The sequence below is a fragment of the Euprymna scolopes genome, chromosome 15, assembly GCF_053919585.1.
Source record: "Euprymna scolopes isolate OS-2025 chromosome 15, ASM5391958v1, whole genome shotgun sequence".
In the NCBI taxonomy this organism is placed as follows: Eukaryota; Metazoa; Mollusca; class Cephalopoda; order Sepiida; family Sepiolidae; genus Euprymna; species Euprymna scolopes.
Window position 1 is genome coordinate 32169585 of NC_136496.1, and position 22851 is coordinate 32192435.

General features: G+C 38.0%; 15 non-coding genes across 15 annotated transcripts; all 15 read left to right on the plus strand.

Moving 5' to 3' along the window:
* Nucleotides 1–145: 145 nt before the first annotated feature.
* Nucleotides 146–227, plus strand: Trnay-aua (transfer RNA tyrosine (anticodon AUA)). Its single transcript has one exon. It is a non-coding gene; the product is annotated as a tRNA-Tyr (tRNA).
* A 70-nt stretch (nucleotides 228–297) lies between these two features.
* Nucleotides 298–379, plus strand: Trnas-uga (transfer RNA serine (anticodon UGA)). Its single transcript has one exon. It is a non-coding gene; the product is annotated as a tRNA-Ser (tRNA).
* A 71-nt stretch (nucleotides 380–450) lies between these two features.
* Nucleotides 451–532, plus strand: Trnas-uga (transfer RNA serine (anticodon UGA)). The gene has a single exon. It is a non-coding gene; the product is annotated as a tRNA-Ser (tRNA).
* A 71-nt stretch (nucleotides 533–603) lies between these two features.
* Trnas-uga (transfer RNA serine (anticodon UGA)) lies at nucleotides 604–685 on the plus strand. Its single transcript has one exon. It is a non-coding gene; the product is annotated as a tRNA-Ser (tRNA).
* A 71-nt stretch (nucleotides 686–756) lies between these two features.
* Trnas-uga (transfer RNA serine (anticodon UGA)) lies at nucleotides 757–838 on the plus strand. Its single transcript has one exon. It is a non-coding gene; the product is annotated as a tRNA-Ser (tRNA).
* Nucleotides 839–909: 71 nt separating this feature from the next.
* Nucleotides 910–991, plus strand: Trnas-uga (transfer RNA serine (anticodon UGA)). The gene has a single exon. It is a non-coding gene; the product is annotated as a tRNA-Ser (tRNA).
* A 71-nt stretch (nucleotides 992–1062) lies between these two features.
* Nucleotides 1063–1144, plus strand: Trnas-uga (transfer RNA serine (anticodon UGA)). Its single transcript has one exon. It is a non-coding gene; the product is annotated as a tRNA-Ser (tRNA).
* Nucleotides 1145–1214: 70 nt separating this feature from the next.
* Nucleotides 1215–1296, plus strand: Trnas-uga (transfer RNA serine (anticodon UGA)). The gene has a single exon. It is a non-coding gene; the product is annotated as a tRNA-Ser (tRNA).
* Nucleotides 1297–1366: 70 nt separating this feature from the next.
* On the plus strand, nucleotides 1367–1448 carry Trnas-uga (transfer RNA serine (anticodon UGA)). The gene has a single exon. It is a non-coding gene; the product is annotated as a tRNA-Ser (tRNA).
* A 70-nt stretch (nucleotides 1449–1518) lies between these two features.
* On the plus strand, nucleotides 1519–1600 carry Trnap-ugg (transfer RNA proline (anticodon UGG)). Its single transcript has one exon. It is a non-coding gene; the product is annotated as a tRNA-Pro (tRNA).
* A 524-nt stretch (nucleotides 1601–2124) lies between these two features.
* On the plus strand, nucleotides 2125–2206 carry Trnas-uga (transfer RNA serine (anticodon UGA)). Its single transcript has one exon. It is a non-coding gene; the product is annotated as a tRNA-Ser (tRNA).
* A 69-nt stretch (nucleotides 2207–2275) lies between these two features.
* On the plus strand, nucleotides 2276–2356 carry Trnas-uga (transfer RNA serine (anticodon UGA)). Its single transcript has one exon. It is a non-coding gene; the product is annotated as a tRNA-Ser (tRNA).
* A 71-nt stretch (nucleotides 2357–2427) lies between these two features.
* On the plus strand, nucleotides 2428–2509 carry Trnas-uga (transfer RNA serine (anticodon UGA)). Its single transcript has one exon. It is a non-coding gene; the product is annotated as a tRNA-Ser (tRNA).
* Nucleotides 2510–2731: 222 nt separating this feature from the next.
* On the plus strand, nucleotides 2732–2813 carry Trnas-uga (transfer RNA serine (anticodon UGA)). The gene has a single exon. It is a non-coding gene; the product is annotated as a tRNA-Ser (tRNA).
* A 224-nt stretch (nucleotides 2814–3037) lies between these two features.
* Nucleotides 3038–3119, plus strand: Trnas-uga (transfer RNA serine (anticodon UGA)). The gene has a single exon. It is a non-coding gene; the product is annotated as a tRNA-Ser (tRNA).
* Nucleotides 3120–22851: the final 19732 nt, after the last annotated feature.

Here is a 22851-nt window from a genome sequence, read left to right on the forward strand (position 1 = left end):
TGACCGAATGGTTAAGGCTCTGGTCTTGAAATCCAGTGGGCAATGGCCGCACAGGTTCGAATCATGTTCGAAGCGGTTGATTTTTTACACACTTTTGGAAGGTAATAATAGATTAACGTATTATTTGCTGTGTCAGTGACGAGAAGCCTCGATGGCCGAGTGGTTAATGCGTTGGACTATAAATCCAATGGGCAATGCCCGCACAGGTTCGAATCCTGTTCGTAGCGGATGATTTGTTATACAGTTTTTGAAGGTAATACTAGATTAACGTATAATTTTCTGTGTCATTGACGAGAAGCTGCGATGGCCGAGTGGTTAAGGCGTTGGACTTGAAATCCAATGGGCAATGCCCGCACAGGTTCGAATCCTGTTCGTAGCGGATGATTTTTTATACACTTTGTAGAACGTACTAAAAGAATAACGTAATATGTTCTTTGCCTTCGACAAGAAGCTGCGATGGCTTAGTGGTTAAGGCGTTGGACTTGAAATCCTATGGGCAATGCCCGCACAGGTTCGAATCCTGTTCGTAGCGGATGATTTTTTATACACTTTGTAGAAGGTAATAAAAGAATCACGTAATATTTTCTTTTCCTTCAACAAGAAGCAGCGATGGCCGAGTGGTTAAGGCGTTGGACTTGAAATCCAATGGGAAATGCCCGCACAGGTTCGAATCCTGATCGTAGCGGATGATTTTTTATACACTTTGTAGAAGGTAATAAAAGAATCACGTAATATTTTCTTTTCCTTCAACAAGAAGCTGCGATGGCCGAGTGGTTAAGGCGTTGAACTTGAAATCCAATGGGCAATGCCCGCACAGGTTCGAATCCTGTTCGTAGCGGATGATTTTTTATACACTTTGTAGAAGGTAATAAAAGAATCACGTAGTATGTTTTTTGCCTTCGACAAGAAGCTGCGATGGCCGAGTTGTTAAGGCGTTGGACTTGAAATCCAATGGGCAATGCCCGCACAGGTTCGAATCCTGTTCGTAGCGGATGATTTTTTATACACTTTGTAGAAGGTAATAAAAGAATCACGTAATATTTTATGCGTATTTGACGAGAAGCTGCGATGGCCGAGTGGTTAAGACGTTGGACTTGAAATCCAATGGGCAATGCCCGCCCAGGTTCGAATCTTGTTCGTTACGGATGATTTTTTATACACTTTTTGAAGGTAATACAAGAATCACGTTTTATTTGTTGTGTCATGTACGAGATGCTGCGATGGCCGAATGGTTAAGGCTTTGGACTTGAAATCCAATGGGCAATGCCCGCACAGGTTCGAATCCTGTTCGAAGCGGTTGATTTATTATACACTTTTTGAAGGTAATAATAGATTAACGTATTATTTTCTGTGTCAGGTACGAGAAGCCTCGATGGCCGAGTGGTTAATGCGTTGGACTTGAAATCCAATTGGCAATGCCCGCACAGGTTCGAATCCTGTTCGTAGCGCATGATTTGTTATACAGTTTTTGAAGGTAATAATAGATTAACGTATTATTTTCTGTGTCATTGACGAGAAGCTGCGATGGCCGAGTGGTTAAGGCGTTGGACTTGGAATCCAATGGCTAATACCCGCACAGGTTCGAATCCTGTTCTTAGCGGAGTATTGTTTATACACTTTGTAGAAGGTAATAAAAGAATCACGTATTATTGTCTATGTCTTTCGCGAGAAGCTGCGATGGCCGAGATGTTAACCCATTGGACTTGAAACTCAATGGGCAATGCCCGCACAGGTTTGAATCCTGTTACTAGCGGATGATTTTTTATACACTTTGTAGAAGGTAATAAAAGAATCACGTAATATTTTCTGTGTCTTTCACGAGAAGTTGCGAAGGCCGAGTGGTGTTGGACTTGAAATCCAATGAGCAATGCCCGCACAGGTTCGAATCATGTTCGTAGCGGATTATTTTTTATACACTTTGTAGAAGGTAATAAAAGAATCACGTAATATTTTCTGTGTCTTTCACGAGAAGCTGCGCTGGCCGAGATGTTAAGGCGTTGAACTTGAAATCCTATCGGCACTGCCCGAACAGGTTCGAATCCTCTTTTTAGCGGAGTATTTTTTATACACTTTGTAGAAGGTAATAAAAGAATCACGTATTATTGTCTGTTTCTTTCACTAGAAGCTGCGAGAGCCGAGTGGTTAAGGCGTTTGACTTGAAATCCAATGGGCAATACCCGCACAGGTTCGAATCATGTTCGTAGCGGATTATTTTTAACACTTTTCAGAAGGTAATAAAAGAATAACGTATTATTTTCTGTGCCTTTCACGAGAAGCTATGATGTCTGAGTGGTTAAGGCGTTGGGCTTGAAATCCAATGGCAATGCCCGCACAGGTTCGAATCCTGTTCGTAGCGGATGATTTTTTTATACACTTTTTGAAGGTAATAAAAGGATAACGTATTATTTTCTGTGTCTTTCACGAGAAGCTGTGATGGCCGAGTTGTTAAGGCGTTGGACTTGAAATCCAATGGGCAATGCCCGCACAAGTTCGAATCCTGTTCGTAGCGGAGGATTTTTTATAAAGTTTTTGTAGGTAATAAAAGAATAACGTATTATTTTCTGTGTTTTTGACGAAAAGCTGCGATGGCCGAGTGGTTAAGGCGTTGGACTTTAAATCCAATGGGCAATGCCCTCACAGGTTCGAATCCTGTTCGTATCGGATGATATTTTATACACTTTTTGAAGGTATAAAAGGAATAACGTATTATTTTCTGTGTCTTTGACGAGAAGCTGCGATGGCCGAGTAGTTAAGGCGTTGGACTTGAAATCCAATGGGCAATGCCCGCACAGGTTCGAATCCTGTTCGTAGCGGATGATTTTTTATACACTTTGTAGAAGGTAATAAAAGAATCACGTATTATTTTCTATGTCTTTCGCGAGAAGCTGCGATGGCCGAGTGGTTTAGGCGTTGTACTTGAAATCCAATGGGCAATGCCCGAACAGGTTAGAATCCTGTTAATAGCGGATTATTTTTTATACACTGTGTAGAAGGTAATAAAAGAGTCACGTATTATTTTCTGTGTCGTTGACGAGAAGCTGCGATGGCTGAGTTGTGAAGGCGTTGGACTTGAAATCCAATGGGCAATGCCCGCGCAGGTTCGAATCCTGATCGTAGCGGATGATTTTTATACACATTGTAGAAGATAATAAAACAATGACGTAATATTTTCTGCGATTTGGAGAAGCTGCGATGGCGCAGTGGTTAAGGCGTTGGACTTGAAATCCAATGCGCAGTACCCGCACAGGTTCGAATCCTATTTGCAAGGGATCATTGTTTTTACACTTTGTAGAAGATAATAAAACAATCCTGTAATATTTTCTGTTATTTGCAGGGCCGAATGATTAAGGCGTCGGGTTGATATCCAATGGGAAATTACCCCACATAGTCGAATCCTGTTCATTTTCATTTTTTTTATATACTTTGTAAAAAATAATACAGCAATCGTGTAATATTTTCTCTTGTTTAAGAGGAGAGCTGCGATGGCCGAGTGGATAAGGCGTTGCACTTACAATCAGATGTGCAACGCCTGCACGGGTTCGAATTCTGTTTGTGGCAGTGCATTCTTAATAAAACAATCATGTAATATTTACTGTGTTTAAGAGAACAATCAGCGATGGCCGAGTGATTTAGGAATTGGACTTGTAATCGAATGGGCAATTCCCGCAAAGGTTCGAATCCTATTCAGAGCTGATAATCGTTTTAAAACCTTATAGAATATAATAAAAAATCATGTTCTATGTATAAGAGGGGATACTGCGATGGACGAGTTGTTCATGCGTTAGACTTGAAATCCTATGGGCAATTCAGCACAGGTTCGAATCATATTCAGAGCTGATAATTTTTTACAAAGTTTGTAGAAGATAAAAAATCAATCATGTAATATTTTGTTGTGCTCCTGAGGAGAAGCTAGGATTGCAGAATAATTGAGGCGTTTGACTGGAAATGCAAGGGAAATGATTGATTAAGGCGTTAGACTTGAAATCCGATGTACAGCGCCCGTGCAGGTTCGACTCCTGTTCGTAACGTGTCATTTTTAATAAACTTTGTAGAAGATAATAAAACAATACCGTAATATTTTCTGTATTTAAGAGGAGCAAATGTGATGGCCGAGTGCTTAAGGCGTTGGATTTTACATAAAAGGGGAAATGTGTGCGCAGTTTCGTATCCTGTTCGTGTCGATCATTTTTTAAAAACTTTGTAGAGGATAATACACAATGATCTATGTTAGTCTGTGTTTGACAGGTTAAGCTGCGATGGCCGATTCGTTAAGGCGGTGGACTTGAAATTTAATGGGTCATGCTCGGCCAGTTTCAAATAGTGTTCGTAGCGCAACATTTTTTATAAATTTTGTACAGGATAATAACAAAATGATATAATATTTTATTATTTTTAAGACGAGAAGCCGCGAGGGCCAGTGGTTAAGGCGTTGGACTAAAAATCCAATGGGCAATACCAGCACAGGTGCGAATCCTGTTCGTAGCGGATCATTTTTTATAAACTGTGTAGATGATACCACAATGATGTAATAGTTTCTGTGTTTGGGAGGATAACCTGCGATGGCCGAGTGGTTAAGGCGTTGACCTGAAAATCTAATGGGCAATGCGCAGGTTCGTTGCGGATCATTTTTATTAACTTTGTAGAGATCCTGTCATATTTTATTTTTTTTAAGAGGGGAGCTGCGATGGTCGAGTGATTAAGGCGTTGGAACCGGAAGTCAATTGGCATTGCTTGTAAATGTTCGAATCGTGTTCGTAACGGATCGCTTTTTATAAACCCTGTAGAGAATAATAACACAATGATGTAATATTTTCTGTGTTAAAGAGAGACGATACGAAGAAGATAATAAAACAAACATGTAATATTTTCTGCATTTTAGAGGAGAAGCTGCGATGGCCGATTTGTTAAGGCGTTGGACTCGGAATCCCATTGGCAATGGCCGCACAAGCTCGCATCCTGTTCGTAGCGGATTATTTTTTATAAACTTTGTAGAACATAATAAATAGAGGAACAGATGCGATAGCCGATTGTTTTTATGTGTTGGGCTCGAAATCCTATGGGCAATACCCGCACAGCGTCGAATCCTGTTCGTAGCGGATTATTTTTTATAATCTTTGTAGAAAATTATGAAACAATTATGTAATATTCTGTATTTTTGAGGACTCGAAATCCAAAAGGCATTGACCGCACAGGTTCATAGCCGATCAGTTTTTATAAACTTTCTCGTAGATAATAAATCAGTCATGTAATATTTTCTACATTTTAGACGAGAAGCTCCGATCGCTGATTGGTGAAGGTTCGTGTCCTGTTCGTAGCGGATTATTTGTTATACACTTTGTTGAAGATAATAAAACAGTCATGTAAAATTTTCTTTGTTCGAGAGGAGAGGCTGCGATGGCCGTAGTTGTTTAGGCGTTGAACTTTAAATCCCATGGGTAATGCACGCACAGGTTCGAATCTTGTTTTTTATACACTTTTTAAAAGACGATAAAACAATAATGTAAAATTTTCTGGATTTAAGAGAATAATGTCCGACGTGGTAAGGCGTTTGGCTTAAAATCCAATGGGCAATACTCGCACAGGTTCGAATCCTGTTCGTAGGGGATCATTTTGTATAAACTTTGTAAAGGATAGTAGCACAATGATGTAATATTTTCTGCGTTTACGGAGAAAAGCTGCGATGGCTGAGTGATTAAGACGTTGGACTTGATATTCAATGGGCAAGGCCAGCACAGGTTCGAATCCTGTTCGTAGTGGATCATTTTTTATAACCTTCGTAGAAAATAATAAAACTATCATGTAATTTTTTCTGTGACTAAGAGGAGATCTTCGATGGTCGAGTGGTTAAGTTGTCGGACTTTTAATTCAATTGGCAATACCCGCACAGGTTCGACTTCTCCTGCTAGCAGATCATTTTTCATAAACTTTGTAGTAGATAATAGAACATCATGTAATTTGTTTTATATGTAGGCGGAGAAGCTTCGATGTTGAAGTGGTTTAGACGTTGGACTTGAAATACAATATGAAATACCCGAACAGATTCGAATTCTATTCGTAGGGGATCATTTTTTATAAACTTTGTTGAAGATAATAAAACAGTAATGTATTTTCTTGTGTTTAGGCGAAGAAGCTGCAATTGCCGAGTCGTTAAGGCGTTGGAACTGATATAGGCAGAGCCCGCGCAGGTTCGAATCCTGTTCATAACAGATCATTTTTTATAGATTTTATAAAAGAGTATAAAATGATCATCTAATTTATTGGTGTGTAAGAGAGAAGACTGCGATGGCCGACTTGTTAAAACGTTTCGGTTGAAATCCGATGCGATGCCCGTTTTTCCTTTGGTTGGAATCGTGTGATTTATTTTTGTACGTCAGTGTGGTAACTGCAATGGCCGAGTTGTTAATGCATTGGAGTTTCAATTCAATGGGCAATACAGGCACAGGTACGACACCAGTTCATCGCGAATCTTTTTTTTATAAATTGTGTAAAAGATAAGGAAACAATCATGTAATATTTTCAGAGGTTCGAATCCTGTTTGCAGCGGATCATTTTTTTATAAGCTTTGTGGAGAATAATAACACAATGATGTAATATTTTCTCTGTTAAGAGGAGAAGCTGCGATGACCAAGTGCTGTAGGCGTTGGACTTGAAATTCAATAGGCAATGCCCGAACAGGTTTGAATCCTGTTCGTAGCGGATCATTTTTTATAAACTTTGGAGAGGATAATAACACAATGATATAATATTTCTTGTCTTTACGAGAAGAAGCTGCAATGGCCGAGTGGTTATGGCGTTGGACTCGAAATCCAATGGGCAAGTGCCGCACAGGTTCGAATTAAGTTTTTGGCGGATTATTTTTATGAACTTTGTAGAAGATATAAAATAATCATGTAAATTGTATTGTAGTTAATTGGTGTAGCTGAGATGACCGAGGCGTTAAGGCGTTTGGCTTGAAATCCAATTATAAAATTTGTATAAGATAATAAAACCATGTAATTTTTTTTGTATGTAAACGGAGCAGCTGCTTTGGATATGGAATCCGCCGATGAGCAATAACGGCACAGTTTCGAATCCTGTTAGTAGCACATCATTTTTTATAATCGCGCTGGCCGAGCTGTTAAGGCGTTGGTTCGAATTCTGTTCGTGGCTGATCATTTTTTATAAACTTTGTGGAAGATAAAAAACACTCATGTAAATTGTCTTGTAGTTAATTTGAGTAGCTGCTATGACCGAGTTGTTAAGGCGTTGGACTTGGAATCTAATGTGCAATACCCACCCGGGTTCGAATCCTGTTCATAGCGAATTGTTTTTCATAAACTTTGTAGAAGATAATAAAACAGTCATGTAATCCGTTTCGTATTTACGCGGAGAAACTGCGATGGCCGAGTGGTTAAGGCGTTGGATTCCAGTGGGCAATCCCCGCAGTTGTTCGAAGCGGATCATTTTTCATAACCTTGGTAGAAAATAATAAAAGATTAATATAATTTTTTTTGTATTTTAGTGGAGGAGCTTCGATGGCCGAGTGGTTTATGCATTGGCTTGAAATCTATTGGACAATACACGCATGCCATTTTTTTGTGGTTGTGGGAGAAGCGGAGGTGGGGGAGTGGTTAAGGTGTTGGTCTTGAAATCCAATGGGCAATGCCCGCACAGTTTCAGATCCTGTTCGTAGCTGATAATTTTTTTTTATACACTTTGTAGAAGGTAATTAAAGAATCACGTAATATTTTGTGTGTCTTGGTCGAGAAATAATCATGTAAGTTTTTGGTGTGCTAAGGTGGAAGCTGCGATGGCCGAGTGGTTAAAGCGTTGGACTTCAATTGCAACGCCCGCACAGGTTTTAATCATTTTCGTAGCGGGTAATTTTCTTCAGAATCATGTAAGTTTTTTGTATGTCAGAGAGGAAACTGAAGATTTTGTCAGGGTGGTCATTTATGAATATTAGGAATAATAGAGGTCCAAGCATAGACCCCTGAGGTACTCCTGCATTTATATCATAGATGTTTAGATGTACGACCGTCGAGGACAACCTGGATTTTTCTCTTATCTAAGAAGGATTTAATTATGTTAAGTATTCTTCCAGTGATACCGTATGATCTGATTTTCCTAAGAAGAGCGTCATGCCATCCCCTATTAAAAGCCTTATATATATATATATATATATATATATATATATATATATATATATATATATATATATATATATATATACCTACCGCTCTACCCTCCCCTGTTTTGTCCAATGAATACGATCAGAGATTAAAGTTAGGATGTCTGCTGTGAAACGGGCTTGCCTAAATCCGTATTGTTGGTTGGGCAGAAGTTTAACATCTGTAAGGTGATGGACTAAAGCTTGGTTAATTATGGACAAATATTTTGGCGAAAAATGGGAGGAGGCTAATCGGCCGATAATTTACTGGGTCAGTTCTTTCGCCAGAATTCTTGAAAACTGCTACCACAGAAGCAGTTTTCCAGCAGGAAGGAAAGCAAGATTTATTAAGGCATTTGTTGTAAAGTTTGGAGAGAACTGGAGCTACTGCGGCGGAGCACTTTTTTAATCGCACAGCTGGGATGAGATCAGGTCCACATGCTTTTGCAGTGTCAAGACTTTTTATGATAGCATGCACCTGAAAAGGGGTGATTTTCTGATTGTATATTGTGGCCGCAAAGGAAAGTCAGGGAGGGGGTGGTTGGCAGGGTCCAGTGTGGAGTTGGAGGTAAACCGACTGGCAAGCATATTAGCCTTCTCAGTTGCAGAGCAAACAACCTCATGATTGTTGGATAGTGGGGTAATTGTTGATTGCCGATAATTTACTACACTGCTGTAGATTTTCCAGAAGTCGCGGGTTCTTAATTTCTGTGCTTCGATGCGTTTTTAAGTGGTTTCAGTAAATTCTCTCTTAGCTGTCGCTATTTCTTTGTTACAGTTACTTCTGGCTTCTATATACTTCTGCCTGTTTGAACTGGACTTATGTCGGTTAATTCTGTGGTACGTATGCTGCCTTTGCGAAATGGCAGCTGCACAAGTAGAAGTAAACCATTGGGGAGAGTGGAGCTTGCTATAAAATTTCCGCGTGGGAAACATGTGTTTTTAATTGCCGTTTTGAACCATTCAGTGGTCTCATTTTCGCACTGTTCAGCAGGAAGTGAAAATATATTTAGCCATGGGGCGTCTCTGATGAGGTTCCTGATGGGTTCCCAGTCAGCCTTTTTATAATATCTTGTTGTTTTGAGCAATGGCTCTTCAGTTTTAGCCCTAGAGTTTAGGGCGATTTCAACCATTAGAAGGTGTGTTATATAGGTTCATTATTATTATTATTATTATTATTGTTATTCTTGTTATTGTTCGTTGTTAGGAAGTCTTATTAAAAGTGAGTCTTAGTCTTATTAAGAGAGATATTGCGTTCTATGTTCGTGTTATGAAGAGATTCATATATATAGAATGTTCATACTTAGAAGTGTAGAAGCTCTTTGAGTGAGGAGACAGTGTTGAGACAGTCTTAGTGTTCACATTGTAGATATGAAATATAGAGACATTGTGTATGTGAAGACATTTTAAAACGCAGGATATATAAGACATATAATGACAATTTCACTTTACCTTTTGGTAGAATTACAACACAAAGATGACGTTTATAAAAACACATGATGGGTTTATTTCTTCTTCGACCGGTCGGTGGTTTTCTTAGTCAGGAATTCAAAGTTTTGCATTCTATGTTTCAAAGGTGACCGTCTCGCTTCCAGACGTTCGACTGTCCATCTCTGGACTCCAGACTGTCGTCTCTCGTCCTCAGGTTCTCTCTGCTTAACTCTCAAGTTTCTAACTATATCGAGAACTTCCCATTTTCCATGACGTCATACACATTTTAAAACATGGGTCTTCTTTCACGTGTTCTGGAAATGCGTGTCCAATACATTTTCCTTTGTTTACAAAAGGAATTTTAACCTATATTTCCAGTAACCTATATTTCCAATATGTTAAAGACAGGTTTATTAAATTATCCTATAGTTTAATTTCTCATTCAATTTCATAACAGAATTGACAAATGCACATTCCTTTTCTTAAAACTATTTTATCTCTAAGCTAAACAATAGTTTGTTTTTACATTCCATTTTCTAATTCTCTCTCGCAATCTATTTCTAAACCTAAATTACGAGGTTCGAATTTCGTCTATTCTATTTCATTTTTACATTTAACTAATCCCCTCTTTTTTTGTAATTACATGAAAAGGGGACAGCTCTTATCATGCGACAGGTGAAGCCCAGAAGCTTGTAAAAATATTAGGCCTCCCCAAGACGAGAACCGTTAATTTCAGTTGATGCTAGAGGGGAATCAGAGTGTTTATGATGTAAAAAGAACAGTTTTGTATTAGATGCATTAAAAGTAAACAGCCACTTTTTCCTCATTCTACCACGTGTTCAAAACAAGACAGTGAATCAAAGAGAACTTGGTCGTTTACGGTCTTAGATGTGCTACCATAGATTGTAGTGTAATCGGCATAAAAGTTTACGAATGATGTAAGGATGTGATTTGAAAAATGATTAATGTAGATCAGGAAGAGAGTTGGGTCCAGGATGGACTCCAGCATTAATACCGTAAGCTTCTGATTTCTGCCCATCAACTACTACTCTTATGAACCTAGCAGAGAGAAATGATTTAATAGTTGACAAGACATTTCCAGCTATAACATAGCTGGAGATTTTATGAAGTAAACCTTTATGCCATACCCTATCAAAGGCCTTTGGTATGTCAAGAGCAATTGCCCTCGAAAGGTTATCTCCGTGGAGAGATTCGCTAATCCTATGAGATATAACAGTAAGCATATCTGCTGTAGATCTAGCAGAACAGACACCATATTTTGTGTCACTAAGAAGGTTACTTTTGCTGAGATGGTTTATTACTTCTCTATTTGACACCGATTCCTGCAACTTACTCAAGACGCACAGAAAACCTGTACTGAGAGGGAGATGACCGATCACCTGAATTTTTAAATACAGGGCACACTGATGAGATTTTCCAGGCTGATAGGAAAGAATTCTCCTTAAAACAACGTTTAAACAGTAATTTTTATAAACTTTGAAAAAGATTATGAATGAATCATCAAATATGTTTTGTATGTCGGAAAAGAAGTTGCGATTGCCGAGTAGGTAAAAGATTGGACTTGGAATCTAATGGGCAATGCACGCACAGGTATAACTCCTTCTCGTACGGTATAATTTTTATAAACTTTGGAAAAAGATTATAAAAGAATCATCAAATAATTTTTGTTTGAAAAAAAGAGAGGAACCTGAGATGTCTGTGTAGTTAAGACGTTAGACACAAAATCCAATGGGTAGTGACCGCACAGGTTCGAATCCTGTTCGTAGCGGATATTTTTATAAACTTTGGAGAAGATTATAAAGTATTTTTTTTCTAAGAAAGGAAGCTGCCGTGGTCCAGTTGTTTAGGCGTTGAACTTAAAATCCAATAGGTAATTTCCGCATAGGTTCGAATTCTGTTCGTATCGGATATTTTTTATAAACTTTAGAAAAGATTATAAGAAAATCATGAAATATTTTATGTAAAAAACGAATGGAGTGGTTAAGGCGTTGCGCTTTAAATCCAGCGGGCAATCGTTGATGCAATTCTCACGCTTTCAATTGATTTTTGGGGAGAATACTTGGATACATCTTGCTTTTTCATCTTCAGGATTCAGCAGTGATCCAAGTTGATGATAGGTTTAATCTTTAATCCTTACAAATTGATTCCAACTCTCGGCAGATTAATTTTTTTGACCAAATCTGGTCATGGCAAAGAGAGTGTTATACTCCCTAATCCTTGATAAAATGTTTTTGCTTAAGGTAACTTGTCCAATAAACGGATCATGTAAAATCTGATGGGATGGAAGTTGATGTAGTGTAACTTTTTCATTTCCACAGGAAAATCTTTGTTATTCTCGTTGTAATTTTTTTGCACCAGACATTTACTCTATTGCAGCCTAATTATACGAGTCATTATTGTTATATAGTAATGAAGAAACGTGAGCATTTTGAATTTCGTGTTGTAATAAAGTTTCTATCAACATTCAAACACAATTGTCCTTCTTCCTGTGACTGATTTCGTCTTGCAACCACATAGTACGCATGATCATACCTTTCTTTATGCTAAGTGATGGATTCATTTTGAAGGGAATCTGGTTAGTTCTGTCTTTGTCTAAATAGTCGTTGATAAAGGTTATTTTTGCTGAGATGGTTTATTACTTCTCTATTTAACACAGATTCCTGCAACTTTCTCATGACGCACAGAAGTCTTATTAGCCTGTACTGAGAGGGAGATGACCGATCACCTGAATTTTTAAATACAAGGTACGCTGATTAGATTTTCTAGCGGATACAAAAACTTCAGCTACACCACAATAAGATATTACAGCTTTTATTTTGCCGTGATTTCCGGTGATTTTGCCATTGCAATGAAAATGGTTCTTCTCTTAGATTTGAGTTGCCATTTTGGTGTGACCCTCTCTTTGTCTTCGCAATGAGTGTCGTTCTTGTCTTTCGACCAGATTCTCGGATTGACGACGTGGAGTCGTTAGAATACTGTTACCTTTGTCGCTTCTCCAGCTATTATGAAGAAGTATTTTTTCAAGCAGAGTATTGGAAACAAGGCAATATAATAGTGCTTTATGAAAACTTTTATGCCAGGTATTTCGAAGCCTAATCAGAAGAGGAAATTTTATCATGATTTTTCCATGTCAACAAAAAGAAACGCATTATAATAAAATGACTAAAATGAAATATTTGGAGGGAAAACCGACCTACATATTGTTACAATATTTCATATTAAATAATGATGTAACTCTGAGCAGATAAGGAAAATTGGAATATCCTTCAATAATTTATTCTTTTCATAAACATCATTTTAATATGGATAAAAAGACTGAAAATTGAAAGTAATCCGCAGTACTTAAAAATATTATTTTACACATGGTCACAATAAAAAAAATTAAATCCGGTTAAATTATGTTTATTAGGCAAATATTGGTAAAATTTAGTGCAAAATCATAAGTATTGGGGGATAAAAATAAAGATAACGTGGAAAAGGAATTTTATCATAAAAACATAAATAAAAGATTCTGTTATAACCCTGTTAAGGATTGCAAAGAAAAACAGAGCGCTAAAATAAAATAGCAACACGTATTACAAAGTATACAATAGGTGGGTTGTTTGTCGTTGCCGATGAACGACTTGAGTTAGTCCACCGGATATCGACTATTTATTTATTTGTTTCCCACGAAACAAAATGTGAAACGGGGTCGGTTTAATGTAGGAGATAAACAGCTTCACTGAAAAGGGGATTCTGAAAAAAAACTTGCCTTAGTGTAGAAGGGTTTCCCCCTTCATTGACTGAAGATTTGAGTTCAGCATCTGTGCAGACATCACACTTCAATGGCACGCCCAGTGTCGTCTTGCACCTTACGGCTTAGTCTTCCTATGTTTATTGAACTTGGAATAGTTTATTAGAAGGTAACATAGATTAGTTCAGCAATAACACCCCGTTCCTCACAAGCTGATAACCCCGGGCGGTATATTAGTATTTTTCCTCTTGAACGACTCGGTGATTTTGTTTTCATTCTCGAACATCGAAGTTCCGGTGTGATTCTGAGGAGACTCAATAGCAAATATGTTGTAGATGGTTTCAATAGCTTCTACTTGGTGGATTCATTGTTCAGGAGAAAATGTTTTCTTTCGACCTGCTAGAAAAACGTTTTATCGCCATTTTATCATGTATTAATCGCGAGAATTTAATAAAACAATTGATTATTTGCGTGGGTAGACTACGCTACAAGTAATTAAAGGTCAATAAACCTCATCTGGGATCCCGCATGCAATAATCCACCAGACAAAGGGCGATATTGCTCCAGGGGTTTCCACTAGTGTTGTTAACCTGATGAACTGTCTATTTTGAAAAGACACCGGGTAAAACGGCCCGGCAGTTCTTCCATATTGTGGAAAAACAATTTGAGTGCTATTATTTTGCTGCACGTAATATCTTTGAGTGACGTTGACTTTCGGTAAATAATGTTCCAGCACTGGAAAAAAAGAGTTGCGACTGAAACGGAAGTGTTTTTGAGATAAGTGATTTCTATACTAATTCGCACTTTTTATTTTTAGATTCAAATATTAATAACCACATTTTATTTCAGTATTTAATTTATGTATTTCTGTTGTATTGAATGATAGCTTTTTTCTTTTCTCGTCCATAAATGTTTATCTACCAAGTTGATCTTAAATATTGTATAATCAATCCATTATATTATCATTTTCAGTCCCCCACCCCTAATTTCTGGCTTCCATCTTATCTCGCAATTACTTATAACGTCACCAACTAACTTCGGAAGAACCTCCCCATCCGCTTTTCTTTTATATCGTAAGTTTCTTAAAACGTGACTACTTAAAGTTCAGAATAAAATCACGCTTTTCTTTTAACGGTTAATTAAAAAAAAATCTTCTGAACGCTATTAAAAGTTAAATTCTTCACTAGTTTGCAGTTTGGAGACGGAAGTGTTTTTGAGATAAGTGATTTCTATACTAATTCGCACTTTTTATTTTTAGATTCAAATATTAATAACCACATTTTATTTCAGTATTTAATTTATGTATTTCTGTTGTATTAAATGCTAGCTTTTTTTTCTTTTCTCGTCCATAAATGTTTATCTACCAAGTTGATCTTAAATATTGTACAAGAATAAAAAAGCATTGGAAATGCAAAAGGATATAGGGATGGTATGCCAAAAAGTATACAAACAAGATAGCTATGAATGGCTAGGCACATGGAAATAGAATTGCATCCAAAGTATAGCCCTGTAGCTTTTCTCCAATCTTCATTCCGTGCCATCATTACGGTTGTAAAAAAGCTATAGGGCTATACTTTGGATGCAATTCTATTTCCATGTGCCTAGCCATTCATAGCTATCTTGTTTGTATACTTTTTGGCATACCATCCCTATATCATTTTGCATTTCCAATGCTTTTTTATTCTTGTTAATTAGTATTTTTACTTACAGTCTTATTTTTAAACTTACATTCATGATAGTATTGTCTTTTTTAGGAGGCGGCTCATTGCCGCCTCCATTAGTAGCAGGTCGCTTCCTGCTGGGTTTTAGGTCTTTGGGTTTTGGGCCTTAGGAGTTGCCTCTTGGTCCTCCATCGGTTCTATATTACATAGAGAGTGCTACCGCCTCTCTGATAAAACAGTTAGAGTATTATAAAGTTCTAAAATGTTCATACCTTCACTATTAAATTTTTCTTGGTTCATTCTTTGGCGTTTTGGCAAAGATTTGGCAGTTTTTGATATTTATATTTATAATGGCTTGTGCATGAGGCAGTTTTTTTCCCTTGGGATCCCTGTTATACCGTGCTTTTGAGTCAGCACGTGAGGCAGCCTTCTTTTTTTCTTGTTCTTTGTTATAAAGAGCACGTGAGGCAATTTTTTTCCCCCGGGATCCCTGTTATACCGTGCTTTTGAGTCAGCACATGAGGCAGCCTTCTTTGCCTCAGGATTTGCATGATACTTAATTTTTATTATTTCAGCATTTTTCTGATAGTATTCTTTTTGCTCAGATAATACCTTAGCTTGTTTTTTTCATAGTCTATATTTCTCTGAGCTTTTTTACTACGTGCTGACTTTGGCATTTTTTATTAAATGTAAACATATAACACTTAATCTTATAGCAAGACAACTCTCGTAGATTTACAAGTAATCTTATTTAATTATGGAGTTAGCTAAAAAGCGATGGGTCACTGCACTTCTCCGTGTAAAGAGCAGTCGATTGATGCTTGAACTGTTTTCAGAGACCGTTCGTACACCGAGATACATCGTCTCAAAAGAAAGAAGAAAGAAAAAGAAAGAAGAAAGAAGAACAATTGGCCATTTTTGTACCCTTTTTTTGCTCTCTTTTGAAATTTTAACCTACGTTCTGACACTCGCTGAATTCGTAAGACGCTTCTCTGTAAGAATATGTGCTTTTTGAAACTTATAAGTTGATTTTAGTTGAGATTTGGATAGTTTTGTTTTGTAGGCGTATATAGGCGTGTACGGGCCATCCCTATATAGAGAGTGCTACCGCCTCTCTGATAATCAATCCATTATATTATCATTTTCAGTCACTCACCCCTAATTTCTGGCTTCCATCTTATCTCGCAATTACTTATAACGTCACCAACTAACTTCGGAAGACCCCCCCATCCGCTTTTCTTTTATATCGTAAGTTGCTTAAAACGTGACTAGTTAAAGTTCAGAATAAAATCACGCTTTTCTTTTAACGGTTAATTAAAAAAAAATCTTCTGAACGCTATTAAAAGTTAAATTCTTCACTAGTTTGCAGTTTGGAGACGGAAGTGTTTTTGAGATAAGTGATTTCTATACTAATTCGCACTTTTTATTTTTAGATTCAAATATTAATAACCACATTTTATTTCAGTATTTAATTTATGTATTTCTGTTGTATTAAATGATAGCTTTTTTTCTCGTCCATAAATGTCTATTTATCTACCGAGTTGATTGCAAAAATAGATTACCTAATTGTACTCATTTTTAGTTCGTGAGAGGGGAATCTATCACCATACGTTCCCTTAAACACGTCTGTTGGACTTTTATTAAGTACAATACTTAATAGTTTTTTTTTAATGGAGAGTAGAAAACGCATTGTGGATGCGTTATAGGAAGCTCCTGTTACTCTCGCTTCTTCTTATTTGTCCCTCAGTCCTCATTTTTTAATGAGTGATCTTTCTGACAAAGGGAGAAGAAAAAGCTGTTTTCTAGGTTGGCAGTATTTTGTGCGAACAGTTGGCAGAGTTGGTGGAAATTTTCTGTTTCTATGTCTATCCTTGTAGCCATGTCACTAGTAAGGGTGCTGGAGGTAAACGTTTTGTCTGGGCTGACGTTATCCGCCTGATAGTCAGGGACCCAAACCTTGGATTAACCACTAAGGAGGCTGTCCTATCAGCAGGTGCAAAGTACTGAGGCTGCTGTATTGCTATTTGGTGAATGGAATCTGGACCATGCAGTAGCTTCTGGTGGGGCCTCTCGATGCCATACTAGTGGGTAATTGTTACGGCTTTACCTTATCATTAGCTACAAAAAAATTCTTCGTTTCTTTTTCTCTCTTAGTTTCCCCTCTCTGTCCTGCTCTAAGTAAATCTGACGACTGTCAGATGAGTAAATTCCAAAATTTCATCATGATAAGTTTCAAGAAAAAATACACGATTAAACCCGGTTCTCCAACTTCCAACGTAGACCTCTACTACCATGTCTCCTTCTCCAACATCAGGGGTCTTCGTTCTAACCTTCCAGAGGTTGAAACCCAATTACAGGAGACTAAACCAGACCTTTTATTTTTAAGTGAAACTGGCATTGGACAGGCTATTTCCCTATAAGAGTTTGCAATTACAGGATACTCTAACTTAACTTCTAAATCTGACCCCCAAGATCGCCATGGGCATGGAATATGTGCCTATATTAAAGATAGCTTTCCATGTGGGAGGGACATCTCCAGGGAAGATCCTAACTTACCTTATATGTGCTTCCGGGTTGCTTTATCTCACACTACTGCATTTATATTTACTCTCTATCGCCCCCACAACAGCGGAGTTACTATCTTTCAAAGCATATCTGAGAAAATTGACCAAGTCCTTTCTACTTATCCTTCAGCTAACATTCACGTATGTGGAGAATTCAATGTTCACAACGTCGAATGGTTGACCCACTCAAACAAGACCGATGATGAGGGGAGGTTCTGTCATGATTTCTCCATTGCCTATGACCTCACTCAGATTGTTCAGGAACCTACCCGTGTGCCCGATAATGACGGCCAGTATGCGAGCCTACTAGACCTTTTTCTCACAACTTGCCCTGAACTATGTTCAGTTTCTGTTCTGTCGCCTCTTGGATCTTCCGACCACTCTGTTGTATCAATTAAGATAAAAATGAAATGTAATAAGTCCCCAGACGTACCACTTCATCGTACAGTATATCGATACACTAAGGCTGACTGGGATAGCTTCCGTACATTTATATCTGATCTACCTCTGCATTCCATGTTTAAAAAGGATGTGTCCTCTATAGTATTAGACCTAACTGAATGGTTGATTGTAGGTATTGACCATTTCATACCCTCTAAAAAGTTTCAGCAAAAACCTAACAGCCAGCCATGGTTCTCTCCAGAATGTGCTGCTGCCATTGCGCACAGAAATCACTTTTTCCACTGCTTCAAACGTAATAGATGTATGGAAACTAAAGCCGTTTTCAGGTCTGCCAGCAACCATTGTAAGAAAGTAATAAGGAACGCAAGAGAGTTGTATGCTCAATCTGTTAAGTCCAAAGTAGCTGAGCAGCGGCTTGGTTCCCACCAGTTTTGGCAAATAGCAAACAGAATCCTGAACAGAAGCGTGTGCTCCATCCCAACTATTATCAATGGACCTGAGGTAATCTCGTCAGCATCAGACAAAGCCAAACTCTTTGTCAAGAACTTTGCAGCTAATTCTACCCTTTGCGACCAAGGCCGCCAACCCCCAATATTTCCTCCTGTATCAGAAAACACGCTATGTGATATACGTATATCTGTATGTGATGTTGCCAAGCTAATCAAAAACCTTGATTCCAGTAAAGCAACTGGCCCTGACGGTATTCCAATTATAGTACTCAAAAAACTTCAACCTGAACTCGCGCCCATACTTACAAAACTGTTTAAACGTTGTCTTAAGGAGAATAGTTTCCCATCTCCCTGGAAAATCTCATCAGTATGTCCTGTATTTAAGAATTCAGGTGATCGTTCATCCCCCTCTCAGTACAGGCCAATAAGTCTCCTGTGCGTCATGAGTAAGTTGCTAGAATCTGTGTTAAATACAGAAGTAATCAACCATCTCAACAAAAGCAACCTTCTTAGTGACACTCAATATGGTTTCCGTACTGCTAGATCTACAGCAGATGTGCTTACAGTTATATCGCATAGGATTAGCGAATCTCTTGACGATGGCAATCTTTCTAGGGCAATTGCTCCTGACATATCCAAGGCCTTTGATAGGGTGTGGCATAAAGGTTTACTTCATAAGATCGCTAGCTATGGTATAGCTGGAAATGTCTTCTCAATTATTAAATCATTTCTTTCTGATAGGTTCATAAGAGTAGTAGTTGAGGGGCAAAAATCAAAAGCTCACAGTATTAATGCCGGTGTCCCTCAGGGGTCCATCCTGGGCCCAACTCTTTTCCTGATCTACATTAATGATCTTCCAAATCACATCCTTACATCATTTGTAGACATTTATGCTGACGACACTACCATTTATGGTAGCACATCTAAGACAGTAAACGACCAAGTTCTCTCCAATTCTCTCTCCTCTGATCTTGAGCACGTAGTACAATGGGGAAAGGAGTGGCTAGTTACTTTTAATGCATCTAAAACCAAGCTTCTCTCTTTACATCATCAACATTCTTATCCACATTTGGCATCAATTGAAATGAATGGCTCTCGTCTTCAGGAGGCCTCAAGTTTTGACAAGCTTCTGGGCTTGACCATTACTCCTGATCTTAAATGGAACACGTACATCAAATCTGTTGCCAAGGCCGCTGGAAAAATGGTGGGATCTTTCTATCGATCCGGTAAATATCTCACTGCTGATGCAATTCTCTATCTATATAAGAGCCAGGTACGTCCAAGGATGGAATACTGTTGCCACATCTGGGCAGGAGCTGCTAGAAAGGACTTGTCCTGCCTTGAAAGAGTTCAAAATAGACTTCGTAGCCTCGTAGGAGATGTCCTTTTCTCCTCCTTGCAACCTCTATCTCACAGAAGAGATGTTGCGAGTTTGTCTCTGATGTATCGTTATTTTCATGGAAAGTGTTCGACTGAGCTTCAATCTATGGTCCCCCCTCGCCAAACTTTCACAAGAAACACTCCTCTAGCTGTAAACACTATCAATAATTCCCCCCACTCTTTATCTGTGCCTAAACCTAATCGTAGATTCCATGAACAAAGCTTCTTTCTTAGAACTGCACGCCTGTGGAATTGTCTTCCGGTTTCCTGCTTTCCGGCTGACTACAATATGGTTGTGTTCAAGTCTAAAGTAAATAAGTTCTTGATGAGCCGTTCCATATAAGTTATCAAATTTACCAAATTTTCCAAATTTTCAGTACTAATGATTACTATATTGTCCAATTTCTAATGTACACTCTTTAACCCTTATCCTTGAGTGGCCTCTGGGCCTTGATAATGTGGTGAAGCCTATGTAAAAAAACCAAAAAAAAAACCTGTTGCGGTGTAGCTGAAGTTTTTGTATCCGGTGAAAAATCGCCTGTATTCGTATAGACATTTACGTCTAGATCGGTTGGCGAGAGTGTCATCTTTTAGGACTAGCGATAGAGTACCCTGCATGATTTTGGTTTCTTGGTTTGTGCTTAAACGATGTTCTCGTTAGGAGATAGCTGCTTCTGTACGGTCTACAACAGTATCGGTTTGTTTGCGCCTTGTTTTTGACTTTTCGTGGCCTAGAACAAGTAAAGTTTCTTTTTTTATTTGGTTTTACAAGGCATGTGCGTCTGTTGTACTTTTTATTTACGTTTTCCTTCTTCGCGCTTCTCCTATATTTCATTGCCGGATAAGGAAAAAAGACTTAGAAATGGGAATAAGGACAAAAACAAAGACGTCAGTAACAATGAGGAAGCACATAAGAGTTGTAATATGGTTAAAAATCGGGGAAATAGAAGACAGAAACAAGTTTGGTTTAAGCCCCCATTCAGTAAGCGTATTCTAAATAATATCCCTAGAGAATTTTATAAAATAATTGAGAAAAACTTTTCACCTGAAAACAGACCAAATAAAATAATTAACAAGAATACGGTCAAATTATCCTTCTTTGCAGCTGAAAACCTCGCAAGCACTACACTACTTATAATAATTAGTAAAATTTAGTAATAAAGCAGTGGAAACACGCAATTGAAGAGTACCGAACATTGAGGGTAACTGCTTGATTCCAGAAGTTGTATACAAATGTGAGATTAAGATGGATAACAGTAGAAAAACATATCTGGGGGATACGGATTGTCCGTTCAAGGACAAATTCAGAAACGGCATAGCCTCATTTAAAACCAGGCTGTGAGAACGAACCTAATAGTGATAGCAACAATACTGTAAATTAGAATAGAACAAAAATAATTATTAAAAACAAAAAATAAAACAACTACATTAGGAGATTGGATCAGAGAACTACGTAGAAATAATAAAGAATTCGAAATAAAATGGTCAATAGTGAATAAGAGTAGGAAATACCAACCTAGTAAATCCACAAGGTGTAACTTGACATGTTGACTTGAAGCTTATTACATAGTGAATTCTAAAGAAATTTTAAACAAAAAATTGGATGCCATACAAAGTTGTCTTCACATAAATAAATTCCTACCCTCGCGACTAAAACCTGGTTAGAATAAATTCAAAATAGATATCCTCACTTAGACACAAATAGTAAAATCTAACAAATGTAATAATGAAAACTCTAAAGGATGAAATAGCTTAATAATTGAGCAGGTATTCAACTAAACTTGAACGGTTACAACCGAATACGAGAGATAGAAATAACGTAAATCTTAACGATAATTATGGTAAAATCAACAGCAAAAAATGGTTTAAATTAGTTTTTAGGAATGTGGGATATTGAAAATGAATGGTAATTCAATTTGAAGGGGTATAAAAAGATTGTTTTTTTTATTGGTTCGCAGAAACAAATGATTGGTTGGTTGGTTGTTTTTGTTTTACGGTATATCAACCCTTTTCCGGGTTATTTAATGCCGAATCCAAAGATTTTGAAGAAAATTTTTTCTAATAGAGTATATTTGTTGTTTTCGCGTTGGTTTCTATTTAACCCATAGTTGGAACCCTAACAGGTACTACCACTCCGGGTCAGAGTGGACCTGGGAGCAATGGTAATTAAAGGGTGGCTCCACACTTTCCAAAGCCCACAAGCTGGGGCCTCACCACTGGATATAGTTTAAGGTCATATCCAGGACCCCCATTGAGGGACTTTTACCCTCTGCAGGGGGGAAGTCGGCGTATTCTAATGCCCCACCGACAGGGCCAGAAACAAATGATGAGTGCTAACAAATAATTATCGCTACACGAGGAAGAGAGAGAGAGAGAGAGAGAGAGAGAGACAGACAGAATATATATATATATATATATATTTGTTTTTACAAGTGACGGCACGGTCCTTAACAAATTCATCCACGCATTTCCGAACACCACCACCGCATCGACACCCAACACCACTAACAAATACCGTCGAATCGACACACACGTTCCCAAGCAGGACCGAACAATCTCGCCAAATCGACACGCCACGATACGAAAATGCAATACGCAAGACACATTATTAAAGAAGTGTATTTCAAAACCTGCGCATCACTTATCGGCTTGTTCATTTCATAGCTGTTGGCCGAAACTAAATCGTCACTTTGGGGTAAGATGTGTATAGTTCATTAATAGATTTAATTTATAATCGAATGGTATCGGGTTCGCTTTTCACCACAGGTAGGCCCGACTTATACGTTTGTGCGCTTCCGCGCATGCTCGGCACAATAATTCCCTCCCCCACTCTTTATCTGTGCCTAAACCTAAACGTAGATTCCATGAACAAAGCTTCTTTCTTAAAACTGCGCGGCTATGGAATTTTCTTCCGTTTTTACTGCTTTCCAGCTGACTACAATATGGTTGTCTTCAAGTCTAACGTAAACAAGTTTTTGATGAGCCGTTCCATATAAGTTAACAAATTTACCGAATTTCCATTACTGACGATTACTATATTGTCTAATTTCTACTGTACAAT